The sequence below is a fragment of the Mytilus californianus genome, unplaced genomic scaffold (assembly GCF_021869535.1).
Source record: "Mytilus californianus isolate M0D057914Y unplaced genomic scaffold, xbMytCali1.0.p SCAF_6, whole genome shotgun sequence".
In the NCBI taxonomy this organism is placed as follows: Eukaryota; Metazoa; Mollusca; class Bivalvia; order Mytilida; family Mytilidae; genus Mytilus; species Mytilus californianus.
Genome location: NW_026262712.1, coordinates 51,480,514 through 51,495,869, shown reverse-complemented (window position 1 = coordinate 51,495,869; position 15,356 = coordinate 51,480,514).

Here is a 15,356-nt window from a genome sequence, read left to right as displayed (position 1 = left end):
ACACGGCCTTTAGATTCTAAATATAGATTTGCGTTTCTGTTTGTTATAGGTATTGTTTTTGTTTCGTTTATTTATAAAAAAAGAAGATTTTTTTTCTTATGTATAAACAGAATTTATAATAGTTAAAAATATATCTATGAACTACTTTCTAAAACACGTGTTACTGATGTTGGTTATATTCGTTAACGTGTTAAAATTGGGCTGATTTCATATTATAATTAGTTATTGCATGATTTTTAAATTAGTTATTATTATTATTTAAGTAATATATTTCGATCATTACATCAAAAGATGTTTTCTTGAGATGATGAAAGAGCTGAGATTTCATATTGAGTGAGAAAAGCGCACTCTTCTCATCTTTATTTTTTATCAACAACTGAAGATTTATTTTTCTAGAAATGCATTCTAAAAAAAGTAAGCTGAAAAAATATTGAAAAATAAGTATTCACTATTCTGTTACCGATGAAAAAAAACACCAATGTCTTGAATCATTGAATTTAAAAGACTAGAACAATTGTCATATAATTATAGTAAATTGTACTGACACTTGTGTTCTTTGAAAATTTTCATAGCGTATCTTTTATTTGACCCTTTTTTCGTACTTTTAACTTTGGTAAAATTTCTCCTACGTGTGTATGACGATTTTTGCGAAAATGCAGAAAAATATAAGAATAGTATAGATAATGAATTTGAACTACTAAAATAACTTATAATATTAAGTTCTATTAGCGTATGCGAAAAATGGCTACTGATTATTTAAAAATAAAGTTTGTTCATCATTAATGTGACATTAGCTTATATTATAAGTTATATGGTTCGCCACTGACCCCCTACGGATCTAAAGAAGGTTAGTAAAATCCATAGGGGGTAAGTCTACCCCAAATATTGCCAACCTATTCATTCTATACTATTATATCAATATAATAGGCAAATATTAGATAAAATATGAATGTGCTTTAGCTTCTGTTTGCCTGTGCAATATCAGGGGAAATAAATCTTAATTATAATTTTATAAACCGTCCGTGCAACGGTTACTTGCAACGGTTGGTTGAAAGCATAATCAAGTACTCACAATATCGTTTGTTATGAATAGGAAAAATATCCACATGAAATTAATACCAAATTGTAGCTAAAAATCTTCCAAATACTATTGGTAATGATTCATAAAACATACGTTGACATTAAGGGCATATATGAATTGTTTTCAAAAATTCAATGACGGCTCCCAGTTCGTACTACGGTTAGTACGGTAGCCAATTGGGTAACCTCTATCAAGGGTCTACTAACAGTTCCGGCAACATATGACTTAATAGTATAGACTTATTTACTGGCTATTCGGACAATAGCAAGTTTATTGTACCCCGAGGCAGCAAAAATTTCCCGATGAGAAGCGGAGGGAAGAAGTTACCGTCGAGGGTATACAATAAACTTGCTATGGTCCGAATAACTAGTAAATAAGTGTTTTATTATACAGAAAGAAACTTGTATATATTTCGAGACAATGTTTAGCTATTCTCTTTGTTCTGTTACTCTTACAACTGTTTCAAATGATATATTTTTGTTAACCCATAATTTTTTTAATTTGAGGCGCACGTTAAATTTTGCAAAGCTATTTTCTGTATTGACGTCATGATAATATGACTGCGCAAATAGCACAGTTGCGTTATAAACGTTTTGGGAGACGAGTCAATTCAAACAATAATAAAAGTACGGGAAAATTTCCCGTAAAAGACTATTAACCGGTTAATAGTTTTTGAAACTATTAACCGGTTAGTAGTCTTTTTTGCAGACAATGTCGTAAAAATAGTAAATATATTCGCCTTTAATTTTATAAAGAAAATGCATAATGAGATATAATAATAGATATTGTTTTCTTGATAATTTTTGGTTTATTAAAGTGTCTATCTATCTTTTAAACTTTTCACGATAAGTTGCAAAATCGCCAAAAAAATGGAAAACAATTGTCATTAAGGAGCAATAACGTCAAAAAGGAGTCAACAGACGATTTAAGTCATGTTGAATTATTTGTAGATTTTATCTTGTTGGTCATGTTTGAGTCTATCTATCTATTACAGTTTTCAAAATAATAGGCAACCACACTAAGGAACAATAACTCCATTAAGGAGAAGATTGACGATTTCGGTCATTAATTGATTTGTAGATCTTGTCTTCCTGATCTTTTTTTGCCTATTTAAGTTTCCATCTGTCTATTATAGTTTTTAAGATAATAGACAAAAACGCAAAATATGGGCAACAATCACTCGTATTGATCGTGTTCTTTAAATAGCGGCGTTGATACACAATTGACACGGATAGTTTAACACGAGTGTTTTATTTTAGTTTAAAAAAACCGGTATCAAATCATTTGCCCTTCTTAAAATTTTAAATCGGGTGACATCTGTGATACTTATTAAGAAGTTCAGGGTGTTAAAAATGTTAACAAATCATTAAACATTTCATTTAAATATACGGTTCTTATACAGCCTTGCCTTACAAATATTTGATTTTGATCGTTCCTGATAAAGGAAAATAAAAAAAAAGCACTTCAGACGAATAAAATATATAAAGTGTTGATTTCATTTTTTCCAATAATTCGATTCATTACTTGCCTGGTTTTCAAACTTAAGTCAATCATCCGGAATAGGAGGAATAGATGTCCATAAAGGCTTTCATCTCAATACTAATCCGAAAATTAGAAGCGGAAAAACATTAACAAAATGAGTGCGTTAATTTCTAAGGAAATCTTGTAGACTTTTTCACATATATTAAAGCAAAATAACATAGACGATGTCGAAACATAAACTATTATCAGGAATATAGTTATCCAGGCATGGGTCAATTACTTCAAAAGAAATTAATTACATTTAAATCAAATTGTTGAAAGGTTCAATTAGATACCAATCAAATTGATTATTTTTATTTACAATTAATTCAGAAAGTAATTACTTACATTACTAATTACATTTTCAAATATACAGAATGGACATTACTAGTGAACATGATGCTGAATATCATACAGAACAGAAATCAAAAGTTTGGTTGACAAATGTTTTCTGTTTGCTTCTCTTTAATCAGATGTTCCCATGCGATACAGGGAACTTTAATTATCAACAAAAGAAAACTGGACAAAGATCACCAAATATAAATATATGAGTATTAGCAAAGTCTCATATTTTTCTATAAGAGGTGCGTATTTCACAAATTATTTTTTTTCACAAGTTAACAGTTGTTGAAGTTGTGTATCTTTTTATTTACCTTATAATATTCCCTTTATTTGTCTTCGTGCTATAATGTTTATTTTTGATCGTATGGCTTTTGACGTCACTCGGTATTTATGCATCCCGCTATCGGATTTTTTTGACTTTGGTTGTTCCTTATCCAGTTGTGTCTAGAGGTAGGATTTGGACGCAAGAGGCTTTCACAGCGTTGTTTCCATTTTGCTTACCCTTGAATATATATTTTACTTAATTTGTACTTTATCGAGAAAAGGTATATAATATACGGTATATACTATCAACTAAAAAAACTTTTTTTTCGGCGTCTTTGTCAATTTACCACCAACTACATAACCTTTTTTGTTGGCGTCTTTGATAGATTTATTTGTATGCTTGTTTGAATTTTCCAGTCAGTTGTGTTTTATGCCTGTTATGTATGTTAACACAGTTTTGGCTGCTAGATTGAAATTATTGTCACATTGATTTATTGTGTCTTTTGGGTTCCTAACCCAATTTTGTCAATATAACGGAATTATAAACAACTGTCATAGAATTGGGAGGTTTAGCTAGCTGTAAAACCAGGCTTAACCCACCATTTTCTTTGAAAAATACCTGTAAAAAGTCAGGAACATGACAGTTGTTTTTTATTCGGTCCGTTGGTTGAAACGTGTGATTATGTCGATACTGATGAACTTCTCCTTTTTGAATTTACCTTGGAGTTTGGTATTTTTTTTTTCACACATTGAACATATTGGCTGAATTCATTCTTTTTCATTCTGAAGGAAAAAGATATGTCTGTATCATCTTTTAAGATAACTGGATTGCAAGAATTTAAGTATAACACTATCTCAGTGACGTATATTCAATATCTCCTTATATTTATACATCTTACGCAACAGACCAGTTGTTATAGTTTAATTTTAAATAGACAGTTCTATTTATACTGGGACTTGCCGAGAACCTATTTTGCTAAATTTGAAAACTATGTTGATAACTTATAAAAAAATAATCGAAATCATTAAATAATGATTATCTGTTGTGAAGGAGTCATTCTTTAGAGGATTCTACTATGTCCATTTCAGCATCCATTGGTCGTAACAGTCAAATAAAAAAAAAAGTGAATGTATTTTTATTTTTTGTCATTTACACCCACTTGTTATTACTTTATTGTAATACATAATTCATTTCACTTGATCGGGTATAGTCGAAACGGCTTCAGAAATATTGAACATCATAAGGTATTCACTAGTTTAGTACTTATTAATGTAAATTGAAATGTACCCTCGAGGACTGATAGTCCAAAAGCAGAGGTATCGACCCAGTGCTGAAAAATGAAAACAACACGTTATGAATATCATGCGCCCAAAATGCCGTCTGGATTTACTTTCATCAGGAATGCTCAAATCCAAATATTTTGAGAGCCAATGATGTATAAGAACCGAAACAGTTGAATAGCTAGATTTAACTGCATTTGTGTTTAATCAATTCGCAATGACATCTTCAAGTTTATCTATAAAGATAATGTCATCTCATCATACGTCCTTTTAAATTCCTACATATACAAGAGATAAATGGCCGTTGGGTTTGACTGGAAAATGAATATTGTTATTGTTATATGTGTCATAAAATTGTGTTTTTTCTTAGGCGGAGTCTATTTTTGCATTACAGACATTTTCCTTGAAAGAAATTTGAGACGTTATGTCGCTAGGGAAAGGAACATGTTGGAAGGCATTCTATATTGTTTTGTACAATAATAATTTAATTAAGTCAAATATAAACTGATTGCAGTAAGGAAGGTATGATGATAATATATCAAAGTCACTCTTACCTTGAACTTGACGTTTGGTCCTCCTTTGATATTGAAACATTGTCTGATGTTTAATAGGTGCAGAAATCTTGTACTGAAGCACTTAGATTGAAAAAATTTTGTATGCAGAAGCATCATACAGAATTTAACTTTGACCTTTAATTTTTGAATTCACAGTATACAAGCCTCAGACTTGTTCCTGGGTCAGTATAATTTTTTCAGCTTAAACTATCAGTAATCACATGAATCATGTACCAAGCTAAGACAGACTCAATGATTATTTAAAATCAATGGCTTAAAACCGAAAATCTCAATATGCAATTGTTTCAATACTGATTTGTACAGCAGCAACAAAAATACATGTACGAGTATTAGTCCCGCTATGCGAACAGCTCTAGTTTACATAAGGTTTGAATTATATATGGAATACTAGTAACTTGGATAACACAAATCATTCGTTTATTTGATATTGTATTAACGATCAATGTTATCGGAACTATATATTTGCAAATGTTTTAAAACTTTTTTTGCATGGAGAATTACTACATAATGTCGTGTAAGTTCGACATTAAATTTAGAAACAGGTCGCTATAACAACATTTCAAAGAAACAATCATTTCTGTAGACGTTGTGATATGAATAACATTAAAGATGAATATCATTTCGTGTTGATTTGTCCATGTGATCCTGCATATAAAACACTCAGATATTACATTTTCAAAAATATTATTGTTCATGGCAAAATACATCAGCTGGATCACAAAGATTAAGAAAATAACTTTGCAAGTATTTATAAGAGTAATGAATGTTAAAATCACAGATTATCAGTAAACAAGTTTATTTGAAATAGTAAGTTATCTCTACAATATGATTATATTCAGCCATATTTGTCATGTATGTCTATACCTTATTTTTTTATGCTTCAGCAAAGCTGTTGTAAAAAAAAAGATTCATGCAAGGAAACAATACTTTGTCTGTCAATAGATATAAGAAGATGTGGTATGAGTGCCACTGAGTAAACTCTCCATCCAAGTCAAAATTATTTAAAAGTAAACCATTGTAGGTCAAAGTACGGCCCTCCACACTGAGCTTTGGCTCAAACCACACAGCAAACTATAAAGGGCCCCAACAATGATTAGTGTAAAACCATTCAAACAAGAAAACTAACGGTCTAATCTATATAAAAAACGAGAAACGAGAAACACTTATGAACCACATCAACAAACGACAACCACTGAACAACAGGTTCCTGACTTAGGACAGGTGCAAACAAATGCAGCGGGGTTTAACGTTTTTGTTAAACATGTATATGCATGAAGATATTAATTATAGCACCTGTTTCTTGATTGGTTGATCATTGTACATAATTCCTAAAATTGAATGTCCTTACTGTCAAAACTATCTTTTACAAGTCTTAATCAGAATCAATTTCGTGAATTTGATAAACAATTTGTTAACTATGCACTCAAAATAAGAGAAAAGTTCAAAACTTCTCAAAACCCCGGTTAACCTTTGTTCAAAACCATCGATTCCAGAGAAATGGTTATATTCAGACAACATCTGGGAACGTTTGCCCATGATGTTAAGGATTTGTAGATACACTAAAATACATTTGCAGAAGAAAAAAAAATCGCAAATATTCCAGACACATAAAAGAGACGGAAGTATTATCTTTGGTAGTTATTATTTATGTCAAATTCATTAAACAATTGTGGAGATACCTCGCAAGTCTAACTTTTGCGACCGTATAAAGTTATGGCGATGTCGTCGGCGTTGTTGTCGTCGTCGTCCGAAGACATTCGGTTTCCAGTCAAACACTTGAATATAAGTGTATGGATCTCTATGAATCTTTACCACAAGGTTTCATTCCACAAAAGTAAGGTTGGAATTGATTTTGAGGGTTATGAAGATACGACGATGACGACATTGTAATACCATTATACGGCCGCAAATGTTTACGGTCGTATAAAAACTTCAATCATTACCAGATGAAAACTACCATACTCATTATCTGTACCCCACTTGTAGCAATATATAAACACCAAAAAATCATTAATAAATTTAAAAAAGGGTTTCATCCAATTACAGCAACAATCGAATTTCTTTATTGGGCATTTAAAACAATTAGGTAATATTCTCCTTTAATAAATAAATGTATTAAATAATTGGTGTACTTTGATATGCTGAATCTTGCCATGTATTTTGATATTGGATATAAGACCATAATAGGTAAAAGTTCAGTTTCAAATTTTCAGTTCATGACCACATTCATAGTGTGTCAGAAACCTATGATGTGTCAAATAATCACAATCCAAATTGAGAGCTGTATCAAGATTGAATGTAGTGTTCATACTTGCCTCAACTGTTCGGGGTTCGACTTATACGGTCGTATCAAGCTGCATCCCGAAGAGCATTTTTTAAATTATAAATAAGCAATATCAAATGTCAGTTTAACCGATTTATTCTCCTTTTAAGGTCATAGACTTTGGTCAATCAAACATTTCTTCTCGTTTCCCTTTTCTTAAATTCACATAAATTAAAGTTTAGCCTTCTAAATATATATAAATATATCTTGGTTATATTTATAGCCAGAATGTCAATAAGTAGTTTAAATTTATTGAACATATCGTAATACTCATCCGTTATCTCGAAATACTAGTCCCTTATCTCGAAATACTAATCCGTTATCTTGAAATACCGTTATCTCGGGTAAGTAATCCGTGATCTCGCCGGTCCAATAATCCATTTATCTCGAATAACCCATCTGTTATCTGGGGCCCGATTTTGCAGTGGCGTTATCCCATTGCAATAATTGTAAATAAGAAGATGTGGTATCAGTGCCACTGAGTAAACTCTCCATCCAAGTCACAATGTAAAAAGTAAACAATTATAGGTCCAAAGTACGGCCTAAAACTCTTAGCCTTGGCTCACACCGGACACCAAGCTATAAAGGGCCCCAAAATGACTAGTGTAAAACAATTCAAACAGGAAAACCAACGGTCTAATCAATATAAAAAAATACGAGAAACGAGAAACTCTTATGAACCACATCAACAAACGGCAACCGCTTAACGACAGGCTTCATTTTCTGCAGAGTAAATACATAAGATATAAAGTTACCCTCCGACTAGTTCTTTGATGTATTGCATTATGAAGTGCTTATGCTCTTTTATTGACACCAACAGAGCATTTGCGTAGAAACGTATATCAATGCAGGCTATGTGTTATGGTTTTCCAACGAATGTGACATTTGTTAGCATTGCCGAACATATCTTGCAAGTTTTGTATGTTTATTGAATTTCGAGGGGTATATTGAGGTAGTCTTACCTTCTTAATCAGTCTCAAATATTCTGTAGAAAATTGCGTCTATGAAGTAATATCAGGTATATATATAGCTATATTATATAGAACAAGTGAATTGACCTAACATATTGATTATATTTTTCCATTAGCGGTGACAATAAACAATTGATACGGGTAGTTTAACAAGAGTGCTTAATCTTATGATCATGTTTTATATCAATACACTCAAACTTTTCTATTATATCCAAGGCTCCTATTACACGTTGATAATAATCAAAATAATTGTAATTATTTGGAATGTTGTTAACAACTGCAGAAAGAACTGTAGTAGTGTGTGAATACACAATGTACAAATATATAAAATATGAAAACAACACGTCATAAATGTGATGCGTCCAAAGCGCTTTTCTGGATTTACCATCATCAGGATCCTTCAAACTCGAATATTTGAAAGCCAAGGATGTATAAGAACTTAAACAGTTCAAGAGCTTTATTACCAAAACAGACATTAAATATATAGCCAAATCCATGTAAGGTCAACTTTGCCTGAGGGAGTTGAAACCTTAGTTTCTAATAATTTCAAAATTAAGTAACGGTCATTTTTGAAAGGTTTGTTATAAATCATGGAAGTACCAAAGTACTGACTACTGAGCGGATGATACCCTCGGGCACTGATAGTCCATCAGCAGAGGTATCGACCCACTGCTTTAAAAACTGAAAACAAAACTTTATAAAATTCATGCGTCCGTAGCGCTTTTCTGTTATTGGACGGTTATTGCACGGATATATGTTGATAAAAATTACTGACTATAACCTTTTATGGAAATTTTTTTCAACGTGAATCCAAAACGATGTGCACTGCTGTGAAACACATATAAACATTGTAGTATATATATTGTCTCTGGGTTGAAAATGTTTGTAGACTACTATCCACTCTGCTTTTCAACTGGATATTCATCAGACCAAAAGTCTGATTTGCACTTTAAATCTTGCCAACTGAAATGCAATTGAAAAATGTTCAAAATCTTTTCAATAACATGGTACATAATTCCTTGGGGGTTCATAACTGCACAGTTGATACTATGCCAAAAGTGATTTCTCAAAGGGTGAAGTCAAACCGTAGTTTTTACCTACATTTAGCTCGTTCTGTAGCATATGAAAATTAAAGTTGTTAGCAAGAATTAGCAGTCGTATTGACAGCAGACCGGGATTTGTGTACTTTGGAGGTACCCATTCTTGAACTTTAGAGGGCAGTAAGTATGACTGAAATTGATGTATTCTGATGTAAGACGCTTTTAGGTTTGTTTAACTTGACAATAGGCAATATCAAAATTGACCTCTATTTTATCATCAGTAACAACATATTAAAATTTGAACAGCAGTAGCTCAACCGTTCATAAGGTGCCATTTTTCAATTCTATCAGGGGTCTTAACTTCTGAACGACAAGACTAAAAATTTGATTTTATTATTACACACTTTTTCACAGGTTGTTCATGTTGTTTCCATTTGCAAATTGTAGACCGGTTCGTTACTTGAAAGAAAGCATTATAGGATGAAAGTGATATGTCGGTGATTTTTAATTAATTGAAAGAATTTAACTATTGATATTAAAAAAGTTTTACCTTAAATGGAATTATATTGTTTGAAGAACTTAAAAATCACACACATTATGCACAGATTAACTTGATATTTTTGCTATTTCTTCAATGTCAATAAAGAGTTGTTTCCGTTCAAAGGGAAGGAAAATTTTGAAAATCTAGATTGCAGGTGGTGGCATCTGGGCTGTTCTGAGTAGATTTTGACCTCTTATTCTTCATGTTAATTTGTCAATTTTTAGTAGCTTCTTAAATTTTTTGCTCAAAAATTGAAAATTAATGTGATTTGTTTTGCAGATTTGCTTGCTTCACCCCTTTGCATGTTCAATGTTCCTCTTATTGCAGATCTTTATCACTAAGGGCTATTCCAGAATTGATTCCTTAATTTTAAGCCTTGATTGGGAAAAATTTTGAGGTAGCCCATGCAAATTTTGTTTTATTAATGTGCATTCCTCCTCCCCCATACAGACATTTCTGGAATAAACCCTTATAATTGTGTACACTTCACTTCATATTATTTCTTAGTATGCACCTTTTAGTTCTCAGTCACCCTCTGGCTAATGTTAGCTGGCTTGTAGTGCTTATTAACTGTGAACTAATGTGCAATGCTGTGTAACATATAGGCAAGGTGAGTGGTTTGGTGATTGAATAAATTAAATGATGCATTACTGCATGAACTATAAACCAGGCTCTGCAAGCATTATGTAACCTGGGGGTTCCAACTAGCTGAGATACATGAAAGTTCATTGAAAAAATGAAAATTGAATGGAAATGGGAAATGTGTCAAAGAGACAACAATCCAACCAGCACACATTTTGTAATTGATGCTTTTGCTGTGTAAAGTTGTAATTAAAATTCATCCACTTAAGCTGACTTGGGGGAGTAAGGATGTCATAGCAATGGGCATGGACAGACAGACAGACAATGATCTGATCACTATATTTACTGTAATACCAATAAGTAAAGTTTGAACTTTCTTTAAAAATCCATTTGATAAAACTGTTCAGGGGAGTTGGTCAGAGAGACAAGATAAATTAATCCCCTATTAACTTAAGTCAAACTTTTTCAAAAACCTAGCAAACTGTTTAGGGGGGGTTAGGATCACACAATGTGCATGGAGAGACAGTCATGGCGATCCCTATATTAGTCGCCCTACTCAACTTTTTTGGCAGGAATGAAAGATGAATAGGATTTGATGAGTTAACAGAATTGAGTTTTAAGCCTTTAATTTTATCTTATATGATTTCATCTTCAGATTCACTATCAGAATGCGATTCAAGAAAAAATTGTGCCTCTTTCATTGACCGAACAATTTAAAGCTGCAAAAGAGTTTGTTCAAATTGTCTTTGTCTTTCACCCAAATCATATTCATGGTCAATCTGTTGATCAGAATGAGCATTATCCTGAATATCTACAAGTTTTGCTGTCTGCATTTGATTTGCTTGTTGATCCGTTTGTGTTTCTGTCTGCTCATCAGTTTGTGTTTCTGCTTCCATTAAAACTGGCAACTGGTTCTTTCCTGCAAATAGAACATATGTTTAGAATAAGATACATGTAAGGCATGAAAAGTGAGTGTAAACAAAACGTTGATATATATTTTAAGCAATAGTAAAGACGAAAGCAAAGTTAACAAATCTAGTACCGGTAGAAGTATTCTATTGACCAAGCAACTTAGAGCAGCTGTCATATTCCTGACTGGATACAGACATTTTCATGCGAAAATGGAAATGATTGATTAAACCAGCATTTACATAGATGTTGTACAGATTAATCAGATTTAGCGGAGTTCGTGCATCAATATTGCCATTTGGTACCCTATTTCAAATCAAATTTTTTCCATGTTTTTTGTATATAACTATTCACTCACACAACAAGCAACAAATCAAATTTTATACATCTGACCACAGCAACAGGAAGTTTTCGTCTGTTCTTAGATTTTCTCCAGTTGGACACAGAAGAACTAACAAGCTGATCACATTCATCAGAACACAAAGCAGGTCCATTAACAGCTACATTCAGCAAGCCATTGAACATATCATTCTTCAAACGGTTTCGAAGATCAGTTTTTATTATTTTTACCCTTGATGCTCCTCTTTCCGGCCAAGCATTATATACTAGAAGTGTTAGTATTACTTCGACCAGTCCAACTAAGTGAGGACACATATAACTATATTCATAAAATTGAGAATGGAAATGGGGAATGTGTCAAAGAGACAACAACCCGACCATAGATCAGACAACAGCCGAAGGCCACCAATGGGTCTTCAATGCAGCGAGAAACTCCCGCACCCGGAGGCGTCTTTCAGCTGGCCCCTGAACAAATATGTATAATAGTTCAGTGATAATGGACGCCATACTAAACTCCAAATTATACACAAGAAACTAAAATTAAAAATGATACAAGACTAACAAAGGCCAGAGGCTCCTGACTTGGGACAGGCGCAAAAATGCGGCGGGGTTAAACATGTTTTTTGAGATCTCAACCCTCCCCCTATACCTCTAGCCAATGTAGAAAAAACAAACGTACAACAGTACGCACAGTAAAACTCAGTTCAAGAGAAGTCCGAGTCCGATGTCAGAATAGGAAACAAAAGAAAAAAAACAAAATGACAATAATACATAAATAACAACAGACTACTAGCAGTTACTGACATGCCAGCTCCAGACCTCAATTAAACTGATTGAAAGATTATGTCTTCATCATATGAATATCAGGCACAATCCCTCCTGTTAGGGGTTCCGTATTATACCGTCATATAATACATGAGAAAAACATAACCCGTGTCATGCCAACAACTGGTTTTAGAATAAATATGTTTAATTCCGATGCAAAGATTCATGTTTACATTTCATTACTTCCCTTAAACGCCATTCAAGTGCAGTCAGTCCTTCGATCTCAGGAACTATGGCTTTCTTCTTTAACAAATGAAATTTCAATAAATTCCACTCAGCCGTTAATTCTTCTAATTTGGAATCTGCCATATCAAAATATTGTTCATGAATAATAGCGATAGATTCAACTCCGTAATTTCGAAATTCTATGCTCTCTTTATCTTGAATCAAGAGTGGATTGAAGATATTCAAGGCCATTAGAATAGGAATATCTGGGAAACGTTTTTATGTAATTACATAATGTTTGGCCAAGTTGTACCTCTGCATGACCTCCAATACTTATGTCAATGAGCTTTAACAGACCACCCGGTTTGAGATCCTCTTTGACCGCTTTAATTGGCGATTTGCTTTTGGATATCTCCTTTAATTCTGATATTGCACGCTCTAACGTAGGACTCACTGCACTGAAGTTAACATACCATTTTTGAAAGAGTCTACTGATTCTTCCTAGAATGGGCAAAATAGCATGCAGAATAAACACTAAACCAACAAAATGGGCTCCATTCATTCGTTTAAGCAAACCATATGCTTTCACTTTCTGACAATTCATTTAGAGTTTGAACCAATGGTATAAAGTCTTCTATCACCGCATTAATTGATGCCTCAAAACTCAGCCATCTAGTCTTACATGCCTTTTTCAGAATTTTGGCACATTTTTGCTTTACATTTGCTTCTAATAATATTTGTCCGTAACCTTCAATGTGGCGCAAAAAGCATGCCATTTTCTTGGGAGAGTAGTGAAACCGCTTCCATAGGTGGAGCATGTGTGTCTCAATATTGCCGATACATTTTAGGGCAGAATTTGTGTCCGTACAAGCAAGGGCCAAACGATGACAAACACAATGAGTTGCTATTATTTTTTTGTTTTCTCTTTTAAGTTTAGCTCCTAAGTCATCACGTTTGCCTAACATAACACTAGCACTATCAGTGCACAATCCAGATAATTTATTCACATTTAGTTTCATAGACTCTAAATTTTCCATCAAAACAGTAAACAGAGTTTTTGAATTTGCGGAGTCAGAATTCTCAAGTAAATTAGCAATAAATAGAAAATCAACTTCTACAGATTTGGAAACTGGATCCAAATACTGAATGTAAGTTATCATCTGCTCTAAAGAAGAAACGTCAGATAAATCATCGATCATCAAGCAATAACAATTAACATTCTGTAACTTTTCAATCAAAACACTTTTTAAAGTATCAGAAATAGTTAAAATAATTTCTTTTTGTGATCCGTCTGTCCTATAATTAAAGAATTTCAAATCGCTAATACCAATATGTTCTACAAATTGTAGAAGTTTGTTTATTTTAAAGTTAGCAATCATCTGATCCATAACGAATAAATGTGAATGAAAAGCTTGGAATAAAATATTATTCTGATTTGCCTCTTTATAATTTCTTTCTTTCTGGAATACTGACACTCTATTCAAATTTTCATTATACTGTGCATCAATATGTTTTTGGCATTTTAAATGTTCTTGCAAAGCAAGTTTCTGAAATCTTGTACTTGGTGTTTCTGCAAATACACTTGATTTATTTCTCATGTTTTTCATATTGTGTTTTTTACATAGTAAGCAGTAAATCCCCTGGTCTTCAACAAATATAAAGTTCCATAACCTTGTAACATGGCAATATGATAAATCTTTTGATGTTAGCCATGAATGCTCAAACTTTCCAGTGACTGAGAGAGAGAAGCTGAACAACAATTTTTTTGACGACAGAGGACACAATGATGAATTTTATTCAAGTCTTTATTTGGAAAAAGTTTTTCTATGATTTCACATTGCTCATTATCAAGCAAGCTTTGATTTATAATTGAAACACTGCATTCCTGTTGTATAGAATTCTCAGCTGAAGGCATGGAAGGCTTGCCTTCATTATAATTTATATCACTTTGGCTCTCAGAATTGTCACCTACAAATTATAAAAAAAATCAAACATTAAAAACTCAATATGTTTTTTCACAAATGATAAACAAATCTATGAGATACATGTATCTGTACAGAAGGTCTGTACATGTGAAGCTGCAGAAAATATATGTGAGTTTCCCGTTTCCCTACCGCTCCATATTTTTTCTCTCAAAAATGCCTACTTTAACATTTTTATGAGCGATCACAGATGTCATGGCCATTCAATGTAAAAATTAAAACCCCTATCTACCTACCCTATTTTTTTTCTGACATGAAACAGGAAATCCACATATTCTTTTGTTTGGCCTCATATATATGTTTTTAGATTCTCTGTACAGTATCAAAATTATTTCTCATTAATGATATGTAATTTCTAGTGTTTTAACTTTAATTAATTTTTTTTTTGTATTGACTTCCATAAAAGGACCCTCTTACTGTAATCAAGGATTTGTATAGCAAGACTAATAAAAGAATTTCTTTTTATTCGCCAGTTTCTGTAGCTGATATATGAAAAGTATTGGTAAAACTCTGAAGTGACGAAATAATGTTCTTGTACAGTGTCAGTGGCACCGAGTGCTTCCGTCTGCTATATCTTACAGGGATTTACCTTGTCTCATTGCCATTTACCCCTTA